This window comes from Equus asinus, chromosome 8, assembly GCF_041296235.1.
Source record: "Equus asinus isolate D_3611 breed Donkey chromosome 8, EquAss-T2T_v2, whole genome shotgun sequence".
In the NCBI taxonomy this organism is placed as follows: domain Eukaryota; kingdom Metazoa; phylum Chordata; class Mammalia; order Perissodactyla; family Equidae; genus Equus; species Equus asinus.
This window is the reverse complement of record NC_091797.1, coordinates 30,154,092-30,168,955: the sequence shown is the minus strand read 5'-3', so window position 1 is coordinate 30,168,955 and position 14,864 is coordinate 30,154,092. Positions and strand designations below refer to the sequence as shown.

At 55.0% G+C, this 14,864-nt stretch overlaps 1 long non-coding RNA gene across 3 annotated transcripts; it reads right to left on the bottom strand.

Moving 5' to 3' along the window:
• Positions 1 to 7,585: 7,585 nt before the first annotated feature.
• On the bottom strand, positions 7,586 to 10,938 carry LOC139046060 (uncharacterized). 3 transcript variants are annotated; one of them, XR_011505623.1, is made up of 3 exons: positions 10,747 to 10,938; positions 9,913 to 10,335; positions 7,586 to 7,801 (listed from the first exon to the last, which is right to left on the bottom strand). It is a non-coding gene; the product is annotated as an uncharacterized lncRNA (long non-coding RNA). The 3 variants fall into 3 exon arrangements; XR_011505625.1 differs by having other exon boundaries at positions 10,777 to 10,899; XR_011505624.1 differs by lacking the exon at positions 10,747 to 10,938 and adding an exon at positions 10,605 to 10,719 and having other exon boundaries at positions 7,587 to 7,801.
• Between the last annotated feature and the right edge of the window lie 3,926 nt (positions 10,939 to 14,864).

Genomic DNA, 14,864 nt, shown 5'->3' with positions numbered 1-14,864 from the left:
CATCTTGAAGAAATGCTGGCATGGAGGGTCTGTGGGGAGAAGCAAGAAGGGGCACGTGTGATAACAGGAAATGGGCTGGAGCAGGCTCCTACAGAGGGGAAGTCAGTGGCAGCTCACTGCGGACGGGCCTGGCAATGGGAAGTGTGGAAAATTAACCCTGGCAGACTCCTGGGGTGGGTGGGTGCCAGCCAGGGTCATTAAATAAGGACTGAGTGGAGTGTCATCATGTAAAAGGATGGGGAGGGTTTGGAGGGGAAGAGGGTGAGGCAGTGTCCCCGGTCGCCCAGCCGTATCATCAGCTTTTTGCTGTCAGTTCTCAGCCACCTCTGGGAGACATTTCCTGACCTTGGAGTCTGTCAGTGGAATGGGGATGGAGAAATAGGGGAAGTTTGGGGCCTTAACTGGCTCCCTGCTAAGATCCTCAGAAAAATATCTTCCTTTCATGGGTTAAGCCAGAGCACAAGAAAATCTTTAAGTCTGACCCTAACTTCCAAAGGTTCTGGGTACCTAGGCCTTGAATCCAGCAGGCATGACTGCTCATGGCTTAGGTTTTCCCATCAGGAGCATCTGGAAAGGAGTTCTTTCCATCCCGGTATTCTGTCCTCCAGCTAGAACCCAGAGGTGCTAACAGACTATCTCATGACAGTCTCCTAGGGGAGAAAGAGAAGAGAGTGGGTGATGGCCTCAAGGCAGGCCTCCATTGTCTGGCGTTCTGGGAGGATCACAAGGCATCAGGCCAGGATTCAGGTTAGCTGTGGTCCAAGCCTTTGCCTACGTGGCATATGCGGATACGTGCAAGGTCTCAGAGGTGGCACTGGCCCCTTACAGTCCTCTAATTTTCCAGACTGCGGCAGACTCCCCTGTGGGCAGGGAGTGCCACATTCACTTCTGGGCCCCTGCAGCCCTGGCACTGAACTGGCGCATGGTTGGCGTTGGCATTGGGCATCCTTACTGGATCCTGAAGGCCCAGATCGTTGGCACATGGATAAGATCCACAGCAGCAGTGGGCTGAGGAGGGGCTGGGGGCCTATTGCAGTCGGGTAGCATCTCGGAGGAGGTGATCAGTGTGCGCTTTAGCTACTGGAGACTGGAGCCTGTGCCGGCCCCGTCTGCTCCCACTTGTGGATAAGTCGGATGTGGCTTTTAGGAACGTGAGAGCCAGGAGGAAGCCCCCTTCCTGCTGAACTGTGAAGGATTTCTGGGTTGCCCTAGCAGTGAATCCCACCCCCCCTCAAAGCACCTCCCTGCTCCCTAAAAAAGGTACGGAGATTATATATTCTTGCCTGCCCAATTGGCCTGCGCCAAGCCCTGAGGAAGGGGCCTAGGAAGCCCTGGGCCTACCTGCCTGCCTGCCTGGCCCGAAGAGATTAGAGCTGAAAGGGAGACATCTTTGAAGTGGGTGACAGGTGGTCCCGACAGCGCGTGGAGCCTGAGTTGGGAAGGAAGTGAAGGCCCTGGAGCCTTGCAGGCGCCTTGAGCCTCCAGCTTCAGTGCCCACCCCATTGGTGCTCCCTGGAGCTGCCCCTCCCCAGGGGTGGTGGGCTGTGGTTGACCTGCCCAGCTGCACCCTCCTCTGGGTGCTGTGCTGTTCTCTGCTTGGTCTTGTTTCCCCTGGCTGTGGCAGCACCTTTGGTCCCCAAAGCCCAGGAATCCGGGATCGTGGGCACTCGTGTGTGCTATGCGGGCTTTAAAAGCTACGAAGCGGGAAATCCTCAGGTGTGGGTCAGGGCTGCAGGTCCTGCGGGGGTCATAAGCCACGGACCACTACACGTTCACAGGCGTGCTTTCCAGACCCCCTTCCGGGGCAGCCTCCCTCGCCTGCTCCGCAGACTTTACTGTGGAGACCTGAGGACTCAGGAGATTTCCCACAGCTCAGGGTGGCCCAGCCCCCACTGGGGCGCTGGCTCCCTGCTTTGCCCAGACAGAGGCCCCCCAAAAGATGACCTGTCTCACAAGGAGAGCAGCTAAGAACAACAGGATTAGGTCTCCAAAAAACTGGAGAACCATCAGAGAATTCTGGACAGTGATCTTTACCGGGATCTGTGTTGGGGGGGGGAGCAGGAGCTCGTCCCACAGGGACCTCTGCCAGCGGCGAGTGACGACTGTCAAATACTGGACAAGGCCAAGGGAGACTGTCATGTCTGAGGTGTTATGGTTTCTTCTGGACTTTAGCCAGAGGCAGAGCCCCGGCCCCAGCCTGGGAAGAACCAGGGAAGCTTGCTTCTCTCCTCCACCTCAGGATCACGAGTCCCCCCACTTTGGGAGGCAAAATAAAGTACGTGATGGCTCCTTACCCTGGCCTCGGGTCACGTGGACATGGCATGCAGTTCCTTGAAATGGATTCCTCCTGTTTGTGTGGTCCTCGTCTGTCCTCTGCACCCAAGTTGCCTGTCCCTGTGCAACTTCCTTGCGCCGTCACGTGGAGGGTGACCCACATCTCCAGTGATTGCAGTTTTCCCTTGGATACATGCCTCTTAAGATTTATGGCGGGGCCCACAGAATTTCACCTAAAAGGTGGCCCTGGGACAATGATAGCCCTGGGGGTCCGGGCAGGAGCAAAGGTAAACCTTCTCTTGGGCCCCTCCTCCGCTCTCCCCCCGCCTCTCAAGTAAAGATGGACTTGGAGGAGGAGGTGCTCTCATCCCAAGGCTACAGAATCTTAGACTACAGAACCATCAGAGAATTCTGGACCATGGCTCTGGGCGGGATTAGTGTTGGGGAGATGGGAAGCTTAGTAATGGGGCACTGGCAGCTCACCTAGCCGTGCTTTATCTGCCCTGGCCCCGCGTGTCTGCCATTTAGACCATCTCGGCTGTGGCAGACCCCCTGAGCCCAGAGCAGCTGCTGGCGAATGAAATGGGGCCGTGGCGGGCATGGGAATCCCTGTGGACTTTCAAAACGCCTCAGTTTCTTCCCTCCTGGGGCGATTCCAGAGGACACGGTGGTCATGAGCTGGGGGCTGGCAGAGGGCAGGGAAGAAGAGGCCCCTGGGGGCAGAGCTTGTCTTTCCCTTCTTCACTGATGGGGCAGGAAAATGTGAGAGCAGGCTTGGCCACCTGGTAGACTGTAAATTCTCGTGGACAGCACGGCCTTGCCCTGTTTGGATCATTTCCTTCCCCGCCGCCCACCTTCCCCTGCGATGTTTTAAGCTGCCCTCAACCCTTAGCAGGGCTGCCATCGAGCTTGCTGGGGATTTAGGGCTGGAGCGACAGTGCTCCACAGTGCTCCGCAGCTCTCCTGGACGGCCCCAGTGAGGGCAGCCATCGGGGAGAGACACAGATGGGCTCACTTAGGTCCACAGCCCTTGTTCATTTAGAATTCAGGTGGTCTTCTCCATCCCAGGAATGTTCTAACAGCGTGATCCGGGAAGACTTGGCTGGAAGCCTGGAGGGGCACACCTGGACCTCACTGCAGGGTCATTTAGTCCCACCCCAGGACTGACGTTTGTCCTTTCTGGTTGGAGAGGGAAGGGACAGACAGCAGTTCTTTCTCCAGATCAAATTAGAATCCCAGTAGAGGAGACACCGTGGCCAGGACGGGGCAGCGAAAGCACAGGCAGCAGGCTGGGGGTGAACTGGAAACTCTGGTGACACGGTCTTGTAGCATCATGGTCTTCCAGTGGCAGGGAAATCTCCAACTTGGCTTGTCTTAAATACGTAAACCTGTTAAATTGATTAGCAAAAGATCCCCACTCAACACTCTTTAAACTCCAACATCTGTTCCCGGTAAATAATTCACATAGTAGATATTAGAAGGCTTGGGAGCAGAGGACAGCAGCGCAAAAAGTGCACTGAAATGCTTCTTTGCCAAGAAATGCACGCTAAAACTCACACCCAGATGTAGAGGAAAAAGGGCTGTATGTATAGGGCTGCCTGCCCCTTCTGTCCCTTAGTCATGGGCTGTACACATTGTCCTATCCTGGGCCCCAGCTGCAGACAGTGTGACAGCTACCTCCCACTCCACGCCCAGCAACGCCCCAGAGACAGCCGCTTGACCACTGCTGGCCGCTACCCACAGCCGTGATAGGGATGGCCATAGATTCCTAGAACTACCAGCAATAGAAGGCAGCCCCCTCCCCAGCCACCCCGTCACACACACCCTCCCCCGCAGCAGGCAGACAGAGGACTATTTGCTAGGGCATCAGGGGCCTGGGAAAAGCATCCTGTCCTGTGCTGGAGTCTCCCTTCCCCGGGCCCTCAGAAAGATGCACACACCTCTGATACCGGGCAGAAGTCAGGGGTCAGTGATGGGAAGGTCTTAGCCCAGCCCAGAGGAGCTATCACCTTCCCCACTTGGTTGTCTGGGGGCTTCAGGCCCTGCCTCCTTTTCTCAGCGGTTTTCTTTGGTGTTTTGGCTTCTTTAGCAGGTCATCATTGCTTTCAACTTTGGAAGGAGCAGGGCTTCTGGGGACCCCACCAAGGGGTCTTGTACTTACACTCCTGGACAGAGTGGGTGGCTGACTTCTCTAGAAAAAACAGTCCAGGTCCTGTTTCCAGGAGCAGGAGGGAAGCTGCCTGCATCAGCCGGGGTTAGGGGCCAGGGAGAAGCGAGTCCGTCCTGTCTTCTCTGCGTGAATAGTCTGCAGCTCAGTGAGACCAAACTGGGACTTGAGGAGATGCACAGGAAAAGTATTTTATACCCTCTGATGTCTACTCTCCGTCAAATATTGGAAGAGTTTCTTAAGGGCTGGGGAGTGAGGCTGCCGGGCGTGGCCTGGGCCCTGCACCCAGCAGTGGTGCCGCCCGCCTGGGGCAGTGCCTTCATCATGCAGAGAGGGTTCCCAAGTTCCTGCTGGTGAACTGAGGTCACCAAGTGCTGTCTCTGCTGGCACTTCAGGCCATTTAGACCCTAAGCCAGTACGTAGCCTGGGCCGGGAAGCAGCCACACCTGGCTGGGGTACCGGACAGCAGGTGGGAGAGCACTGGTGGGAGCCACGTGGCTGCCCAGGTGAAAGGAGTGCAGAAATCACCACACATCCTTTTCTCTCTGAGTTAACTGAGTGTTTAATTCCTGAAAGCTCTGATCTCCCAAAGGGCTTGGCTCCATTCTTTGTTTCAAAATCTCAGCGCTATTATTGCAATAACCATTTTCCTTCAGATCCAAGTCTTTGAAATGGAATGGAACTATATAGCGGTCTTTCGGGTTGAGAAGGGAGAGAGCTGCCAGGTTCTCATTCCTTTCACAGCCAAAGTCCAGAAAGAAGGGTCATCTCCCAGATAGGTGCTTCCCTCCTGGGGATCCCGCTCTTCACGACAAGTTCAAAGTTGCAGCCCCAGCCCTGGGCACCTGCCTTAGCTTCCTGAGGCAAAGTGTAGCGGTTGGTAATCAGTGTGGGTGGCATGAGGGTGAACTCAAGTGGTGTCGCCGTGGGCTTAGTCATGTTTGTAGGGCTGCTGTGGGACATGGGTGGCAGCTGGTTGGCCTGTTTCTGGAAGAACTTTTAAGTCCTCACACCACAGGCCTCAGGCTGCAGACAAGCGGGAAGTAGGCTGGCCTTGGCATTTCTTGTGTTAGTTGAAGGGGCTCGAGGCATCAAATGCAGGATTGACCAGGTGCCATGAAGAGAGGAAGGACCACCTAACCTATTTCTCACTTCAGTGGAGGCGGCGCAGGGTAGGGAAGGGTAAATCTCCTTGGGGATAGGGGCAGGCCTTCCCTCCCAGGGAGGCAAGGAGGGAGTCCCATGGCTGGAGGCCAGGGTGGACTCTCTGGGCAGAGAGTGGGTGGTTCTTGGCCGAAAGGCTGGGGGGTGGGCTCCAGGGTGGGCTAGGGTGGGGCTCCAGACCCTCTGTCACCTGTTCCGTCATTTAGGATGGTGCCCGTGGAAGATTCTGAGTAGCCAGACAAGGCAGCCAATGGTCAGACCACCATTTGGAGAAACTTAAGTTATATGGATGATGGGGCCAGTGGCCAATGGCCAAGTTAAGTGGCTTTGTTTTATCCACAGGGATCAGCATTTTTCACCTCTATGGCGAGGTACCCAGATTCCAAGAGCAGAAAATACCAGTGAATGAAAAACTAGAAACCCTCCCCATGCATCCAATGAGAAAGCGTTGCCCGGCGCAGCTCCCCAGAGGTCGGAAGAGCATGCATCTGGAAGCCAGTGGTGGGCTTGGTAGAACAGAAGAATAGATTGATTGGTCAAAAGCCAAGCCCCCCTTGCCCGCCCGCCCCTTGCTGTGGCCCAGATGCTGACTTTCTCTGGCCAGTGACTTGTAGGAAGCTTTTGAGTGTCCAGCCAAGGCAGAGGGTTGCATCTGCAAAGGGAGAATATGGGGATGTGACCAGGATAATCAATGAAATGCAGGGGGAAGGCCTCTACTTTCTGCTCCTTCCCCATCAGTACATCCTAAAACTGAGGTCCTGGGGTCTGAGAGGGGCAAAGTAGTTGGGGGGGGGGCAATGTTTTCCTATTTCCTGTGGCTAGAAATGCAAGCAAGGTCAAGAGAAGGAATCTCACAACACATCTTATCTACCCCACCGCCTGCCTCTCCTCCCCAAGGCTTCCTAAGACCTCAGCTCAATATTCACCTGTCCTCTCTTCTTGCGGTCCCCGGAATGTGCCTTACTCCCCTCTAGCCAGGCCTTCTGTTCCAACATGGAGACCTCTTCCCCTACCCTCCTCATCTGCTCAAAGCCTGTGCATCACACAGATCTCAGTTCCAATGTCAGTTCCTGGGGAGCCCTTCCCGGGCCCTATGGACCGGCAGCTGTCAGGGACATCTCCACGAGCCACTCCTTTGTGGCATTTCACACAATTTGAAATCATACTTTTATTTGTGTGATTATTTGATGAATGTCTCTCTCCCCTCCAAGACTGACCGTGCCTGCTTCAGCTCACCATTCTCCCCAGCCTCTCTTGCAATGCGCCAGCACTTAATAGTTACTCAATAAATATTTGTAGACTGCGTGAATGAAAGGGGCCAGCTGAGTTCTCCTCTTCCTCTCACTCGCCTGTGCAACCCTCGTTCATTGCGGAGTTCACTTGAACTGCCTGGCTGCCCAGCTCCAGGAGGCGCATGGAAAGACCCATTAGCAAAAAGGTGATACAGGAGGTTATTCAAAAAGTAAATGCGGAGACATCAGGAAACAGGATCCAAGGGACCAGCAGAGGAGGATGGGCCAGTGTCGAGGGGTGGGGCACAGTTTGAGAAGAAGTGAGAAGTAATCCAACAGCAGAGTTTGGGGGGTAGAGACCTCGGGCATTGCTGCAGATGTCATGAGGGATGCTTTCAGGCGCCCGCCAGGCATGGGCAGAAGCTCCCCCCCTGTGCTGGGAGTGGGCAGGAGGGCTGGGACGGCCTTTCTGGGGGGCTCTTTTAAACATAAAAAGCAGTTCCACTTTTGGGACTTTCTCCAACAGAAATACTCGCATAACTTTGTGAGGATAGACATGAAAGGACAGTTGTGACAGCAACGTTAAAATATTGGAAACAACTTAAGCAGTCACTAATTGGGGCGTGGCTAAGTCCACGGTCCATCGGTGTGTTGGGCAGCAGAGCAGCCGCACCAGGAGTGTGATGGGGCAAGCACTGATGGGGAACTCTCGATGCGTTCACTGAAATAAAGCAAGCTACACAACAATGTGTGTGCTAGGATCCCATTTATGTTTTAAAAGCAGTTCTATTTGTGTGCATAAAACTACATACATGTTTGTACCTGGAGAAAAGCCTGGAAGCATACGTACACGGCCCCCCTTGAATGCTCCTTCCTCAGGAGAATGGGATTGAGCATAGGGTAAGAGAATGCTCCCACGACTTGACTCTCTCTGTGGTATGGTTTGAATGAGCATGCATTTTTTCTGCAATAAAAAGGAAAAAGAAAGGTTGTATGATACAGAATGGAGGGGGCATCTTGCCCTCTGGGAGCTCAGATTCCTTAGCAGGGGGTGGGGAGCAGAGGCCAAGGGCACTGGGTGGAGTGGGCAGGAGGGATGGACAAGCCATCTACAGACTGGGAAGATCCTTCCAGCAGTTTTCTGGTGAACGGCATTTTTGAAAGCGGACGCCAGCTTAAGGAAGAGGTGTGATGGAGGGAAGTTTTATATCCAGTGAGAGTTGTCGGCACACTGACAGGCTGAGGGGAAGGAGGCGAGATCAGAAGTAATTTCACAGGTTGCTGAGGGGAGGGACACTTGGCTGGAGGGCCAGCCCCGGGTGTGTGGAAGGGCAGGTGGGACCCAAAGCCCAAATGGAGGAATTATCCTAAAAAGGGTGAGGAGCGCGTTGGGCAGGAGAGTGTACAGGCAGATATGATGAGATGGGAGGGCCAGGGGGGAGGTCAGAGTTGATGGCCTGGGGTTATGCACTAAGAGTGGATATGTCAGGGAAAGTGAGTGGGTGAGGAATGGGGACAATGGTTTGGGGGCAAGGGTCAACTCTGGGGATGGAAAAAAGGGTTAGTAAACTGATTGCTAGCTGGCAGCAGAGGAGGGCCGAGCTGAGTTGTTACTCACACCTTTCTTGGGGAACAAACCAGCTGCGTGTTTGTCTTAGCAGAGCTCAGGTGCAAGACTAGAGAAAATGAAAGGTCACATTGTTCCCAGGCTGGGGAGCGGGCAAGGCAAGCCCAGCAGAGAGGAGGGAAACCGAGGGCTTTAAATGGGTCAACCATGAGGTGGGAAACGTGATACTGGAGACCTGCAAGTTGGGATGAGCAGCCATGGAAGCCTTTCAAGAGAAGGGAATTGTGGGGGGCCAAGATGGGGCCTCCTGGGAGATGTCTGGGTTCAAGGTTTGGCTGTGGGGTGGGCTGCAGAAGTGGAGAGGAGTGGAGACGAGGCTTCTTGGGAGTTGTTAAAATTGTCTAGGTGGGCGCGGTATTGGGGCAAAGATAACACCTTGGAGTCTGAGGCCAAAGTTTTCCCTTCATTCAACAGAGATTTATTGAGCACCTACCATGTGCCAGGTCCTCTGCTGAGCCTGGGGGGAGGTGAGTGGGGGAGTCCACTGGCTTGCAAGTGGATGAAGATGGGAAGAAGGGGATCATACTGACTGGGCTGTGGGGCTCCAAGAGGAAGAGGAAGTGTCACCCAGGAAGGACTTAGAATAACAAAGACGAGCCAAGAAGCCAGGGGAGCGCTGAGGGCTCGACGGATAGGAAGAAGAGCAGCTTCTCTGCTTTAGAAGAGCTGGAAGAGGAGCTTCCAGGAAGGCAGGCTGCGGATGGGGTGAAGGCGGGCAGCTTCCTCCTCGCAGCCCTCCTGCCTTCCCCCACACCTCAGCCTCACAGAAAGGTGAGGGTGAGGGGGGCGGGGCTGCCGGAAGGGGAAAGGCAGGTCTTTCCTCAGACGCCATGGGGCTCCATCCCCGGTCGATGAGGCTCCTCCCTGTGACTTCAGCTCTGGATTCTGGCCCTCACCCATTGTGTGGAAGTGGAGAGAAACAAGAAGGGCTGGAGAGGGCTGAGAAGACCAGATACAGCGGGCGGGGAGAGAGACGTGGAGGAAAACAGGAGGAGATGCCAAGAGAGAGTCCCAAGAGAAGAGGGGCATGTACACAGAGGCGGCAGGACTGGAAGACAGTCAAACACAGAGGGAAATGGGACCCCAAAGGAAAGAGGGCTAAGATGGGGTAACCACCAGGCACATTGAGTTCTCCTATATCTTAGGGGTTCCCATGAGCCAGCAAATGTCCTTCTGATGTCTTCTTTCTGTCCTTTGGGCCACCCTGAAGCCACAGGGGAGGAAGAGGTCTGGGGGCAGTGGTGGGGCCCGTGGTGCAGAAAGGGCCTGGAGGGGGGTAGGTGGCAATGACTCCATATCCTGGGTTCACTCCTGGGGGTCTCAGGAAGGGCGCCTTCCCTTCTCCCTGAACACCCTGTCCCCCTTCAATTATGCCACCTTCCAGATTGAGCCCCAGTTTCTGGGGTCACCTGCTCTCATCTGTCCCGTTCTCTACATACATTACTCACCTTGTCATTTGACTTGGGCATCCTGGTCTTCCTTCCCCGTCTCTTGGAGAGTGGGCATGGGGTCCTCCCTACGCACGCATGACCTGCCCATCGGCATGGCAGTAACAGTCAAGTTGTCCTCTTTTAGATTCCAGACAAAGCTTCCAGGCAGGATGACCTGGGGCCTTCGGCTTCCCCTGGAGGCCAAGAAGCCTCTGCTCTCGGGGGAGGGCCCCTCTGAGTCTGGAATGGTCTTTCCTTAAGAGCTGGAGGCAGAAGGCCTTTGAGGAACCGAGGGGAGCTGAATTCCTGGGATGTCTTTTTCCTCCTTTTGCCCCCACAGTCTTTGGGATGCCCACGAGGCCTGGGACCTTCTCGGTGCCCCCAGCAGCCTGGGTCAGGTCACTCTTCCTTCTCCTGGCGTCCTCTCAGCACCTGCTGCTCCTGGAGAAAGAAAACAAAGGCAGCTGAGATAGGCAGGGAGGGAAGGGAAGGCAGCTGGAAGCAAGGAGCAGGAACCTGAGCCCCAGGGCAGGAGGACACTGCGGCCTGGGTGAGGGTGGCAGGGTGCGGGCGGGGAGGGACCGCAGCACTTGGGTGGGAAAGGCTTCACGGTTCTCAGAATGGCCTCCCCCAGCACTGGTGCTTCCCCTCGGGGCCTTGAGCCTGGACGTGAGCTGGAGATGTGGAAGCGCAGGACGGGGCTCCCTCACTGCTTCTGCCTGGCCACCGCCGCTGCTCCCGCACCACCAAGCTTTGGGCTCAGCTCTGACTGAGCTCTGCTGTCTGCTGAGACCATCAGGCTGACGGCTGCCCGGAAACCACTCTGGTTTCTTAGAGACCAGACCTCTTCACCTTTTGTTCATACACCCAGGAACTGCTCACAGTGACAATGCCACGCACACTCCACAGTGGCCTGGAATGGAAGAAATGCCATGCCCAGGCCTCCTGCCCAGCGCAGAGGCACTGGAGACTGACTTGTGGCAAGGGGCAGGACGGGGCCCCTCTGGGGCTGAGCCCTCAGTCGGGCTCCCAGCGCCACCCCCCCGCCCCCAGCCCCATCAGCCCTGAGACCGTAGGATTTCCTGAACAGATTCGTGATGTCTGCTGACATTTCCTTGCAGCCTCGAAGGCCTGACGTACAGCCCAGGGCAGCCCTCTTCTTTCTAGAACCCTCGAGCTTCCTGGCAGCCTTCTCTGAACTAGGAAAAGCCTTTACCGTCTTGCTCGAGATCAGTGAACGGCCCTGAGTCGGTCTCCCGTGCAGACGCACCTTGCTGTGTGTCGGGTCAGAGGACGGGCTACTTTGCTTTCCGCTGGTGACCCTACCCTTTCACTGGCCTCACGTGCTCTGGGGGGGCCCAGATCCTGGTCTTCATCTCCAGACCACACAGGAGGCCATGCTTTCCCCCACGCACGCCGGGTTACAGTTGTCCACCTCAGCGTCCCCGTCCCCTGTGCTGGGAATTTACCCGCTGGGTGTCATTATTCTCTTTTGTGTACCCCATCTCCCCATGGAATAAGACAGGTCCCAGCGTGGCTCCCCAGACCCCCCCCTGACTGGTAATAGTTCTCTACTGGGAAACATACGCGTGTGTTTCTGCTTTTGGTGATCCACTTCTCTTATCCGTGCAAGTGTTTGATACATCTTTCTGTCTCGGATTGCTTCCTCCTTAAAGCCCAATCCCCAGGGATCTGCCTATTTCATCTTTTCCCAACTGCCTCTCCCAGCTCCCTCGCTCGGGGGGCCCTTTTTGAAGACAGGACAGATCATAGAGGGAGGCAGAGGGCAGGCTGACTGATCGTCCCCTCCGCCCGGCTTTGGCGTTCTCCGCCTTGGGTCAAGCACGCAGGTCCTCTCCAGTGCGGGGCTTGATAAGCACTCCAGACACTATGCAAGGAGGATGGATGAGGGGAAGGTGTGAAGGCTCCAGGAATGTCACCTGGTCCTTCCAGTTTTACTCCCTGGTCTCTATTGCAGTGTCATGGACAGTCTTCCCTCTTCATTCTACGTCCTGATGGAGCTGACATGTCACCCTGTTTCTGCTCTTTCTCACATTCTTGTCCAGAGCCCTATTCCAACCCCCTCTGAGGCCGCTCCACCCTGGTCTGGGTGCAGGGGGCTGACCGGAATGGACTGCCATGACATCTTCCAGTGGGGTTGAGAGACACCAGCCGCGATGGGGAGGCGAATGTAGATGGGGAGGGTGAGCCCGGGCTGTGTCCCTCGGTGGGAGGCCACAACTCTGGCCCGGCTGCCCTCTCTACACAGCTGCCCTCTCTGGGTCTCATAACTGCCTGCTCCTTCTGCTTCCAGGTCTTCGATTTCTCTCTGCAGCACGTCCTAGATCTCGCCATTGTAGGTAGTTGGATCGCTGAGCTTTGCTGCCCAGCATGGAAGGGTCTTTGTTCCTGCTGGCACCCTGATGGGCACTCCCTGACTTCTCTCCAGTGTGGTTACTCAACTTCTCAAAGCCATGTCTCCTTTTGGTAAATACACAAATCTCACGCTCCACCTGAAATTCTGATGCACCTCTCGGGTCGGGGGGGAGACCTCCCCACCGCGTGACGAGGCACCATGATGCTCAGGAGGCCTAGACTGCTTGCTCTGCATCCCGCCTGCCAAGGCTTTGCTAAGCTCTACATTGTGTAGACACCTGATGGTTTGATTTCTCCCTGTAAAACTTGAATATACTTTTATTCGAGAGGCATCGCCCTGAGATTCTGAGGCTCTTCTGGGACCCCCAGATGGAATGGCTGGATAGGAAGCCTGAACTTAGGGGAAAGGGTGGGACCCGGATTGGTAGAGATGGGGGTCTCCATAGTCAGTGTTGCTGAGAGGAGGGGTCCAGGAAAGAAAGAGATTAACCCAGAGCTTTGGGGAAAGTTGACGCTTAAGGGGCAGGCACAGGAAGAAAACCAGTGAAAGAGAATTATGAAAGGGCAGGGGTGGGGTGGAGAGACAGATTAAGGAAAATCGCTGTCCCAGAAGTCAAGGGAAGAGTCTCGAGAGAGAGCACGGGGGACAATGTCAGATGCCGCCTAGAGGTAACATTGTAAAGGCCCGTGCTGTGCCCTGTGGGCTTAGGAAGGCTGGTAGTGAGCTCAGCTGGAGCTGTGCTGTGGTGGAGGTAGTGGGGGCGCTCCACGGCCCCAACAAGGAAGGAAAGGGCTACCCATTAGCAGCCTAAGGGGAAGATGTCCTTAGAGAGTGTGGGGCTGAGGGTTTCTGGATTCTGAGGGAGAAGCCTGAAGGGGTCAAGTCTTGGAGTGGGGGGAGAGGGGTCCTGGGTGCTGGTGGAGGGCTCTGAGACCCCCACTCTGGGAGGCCTTGGGAGAGAGGCACGAGTAGTCGATGGGCACAGGGTGGGTGGGGGGAGGCCAGTGAAGGCCGCTGGGCTCCAGGCCTTCCCTTTCCTCAGCAAAATAGCTGCTGAGAGCGTTTTCAGAGTCTTTGGCTAGTTGTTGCAAGAAGTCTGGAGATTTCGCAGCCAAGTGAAAGGGCAGGTGCGAGGGCACACACTGTCCCGGACAGCGGCTTTCCTGCGGTACTTAGAGGCCTGAGCGTCTGAGGCTGAAATACAGAGCGAGGACTGTCCCTGGGTTGGGGATTGTAAGGAGGCTGAGGTGTATGGGCAAGAGCCCAAAGGGGTGAACCTTGGTGAGCCAGGGTCTAAGCAGTCAAGGAAGGAAGTGAAGCCTGGATGTTGAGGCCCCAACAAGACTCCAGGGCTGGAGTGCTCCACGAAATTGAAAAATGGGGACATCTTTTTAATGACTGTTTAATTATCTTTGTAATCAGAAAAAAGTCAATTAAAAAGAAAGTCCAGTTGCCCCAACGCCCTTCAACAGTATGATGGATAAATAAATTGTGGTATATTTCTGCAAGGGAATGTTATGCAATTCTATGCAACAGCGTGGATGCATCTCCAAAACAGAACTGTTGAGCAAAAGAGGTCAGACACCAAAGACTAGACACTATTTGCAATCTTTTATGTAAAGTTCAAGAAGCAGGCAAAAGTAATCGCTGGGGCTAGATTTCAGGATAGCGGTTACTCTCAGGGAGAGAGCTCACCAGAAAGAGACCCCAGAGCGCCCGGGGGGCCACCGTATTCTATTTGCTGATCTCGATGCTGGTTCCACGGGTCCACTCAGTTGGTGGAATGCATTGGTCTATACCTTTATGGCATTTTTCTATGTGCTTATTCTACTTCAGTAAAAAGTTTATTTTTTTGAAAAGAAGGAGAGTATCTAACATGAAGCAATTCCATTGGGCTCCAAGGACAGTCACTTCTGAGATCGCCTCCAACAGATGCTGGACTCCTTCCGGCCGGCTGGAAACAGCAGCCACCACAATGGCAGTGGTTCTTCATATCCACTGCTCCGGGTGAAGAACTGGCCACCTCTGTCTTCTCCCCATGCCCTCACCAGTTATGGTGAAAGACATTCCAGATGACCAACCATGTCATAAATACTAAAAACCAGTTCCCTTCTGGAATTCTCCAGGGCTTGTACCCAGTGTTCCCTGTGGCAAGGCCTACAACTATGGCTCTCCAGGTCAAGCCAGCCCCACACAGCAGGCTGTGCAGGGCCCAGCTGCCCTGGCTCCACCCAGGAGGGTACCTTTTTCTAATTTGCCCAGAGGTTCCTGAGAGATTCTCAGAATCCCTGCTAGAAATTGTTGGGCAGACGTTCTTTAGGTCTTACAATGTATGGGCCAGAAAACAGGGAACGGGGGGCTTAACTATAGTGTGCCACTAACAGCAGTGACAGTGCCTCTGATGGGTGGAGAATCTTACTTTTCGAAGCACAGGCATTACCTATGATCAGGGCTTTGCCCGAGTTCTGACAAGGACAGAAGCATCTCTCCTGGTCACGGTTCCTGCAGCTCCTGGAAGCCAACTGGGTGGCCGTGGGAGAGGCCTGGTTTGCACAGTGTGGTCAATAGCCCTTCTCCCTTTCCTCTGTGTGTC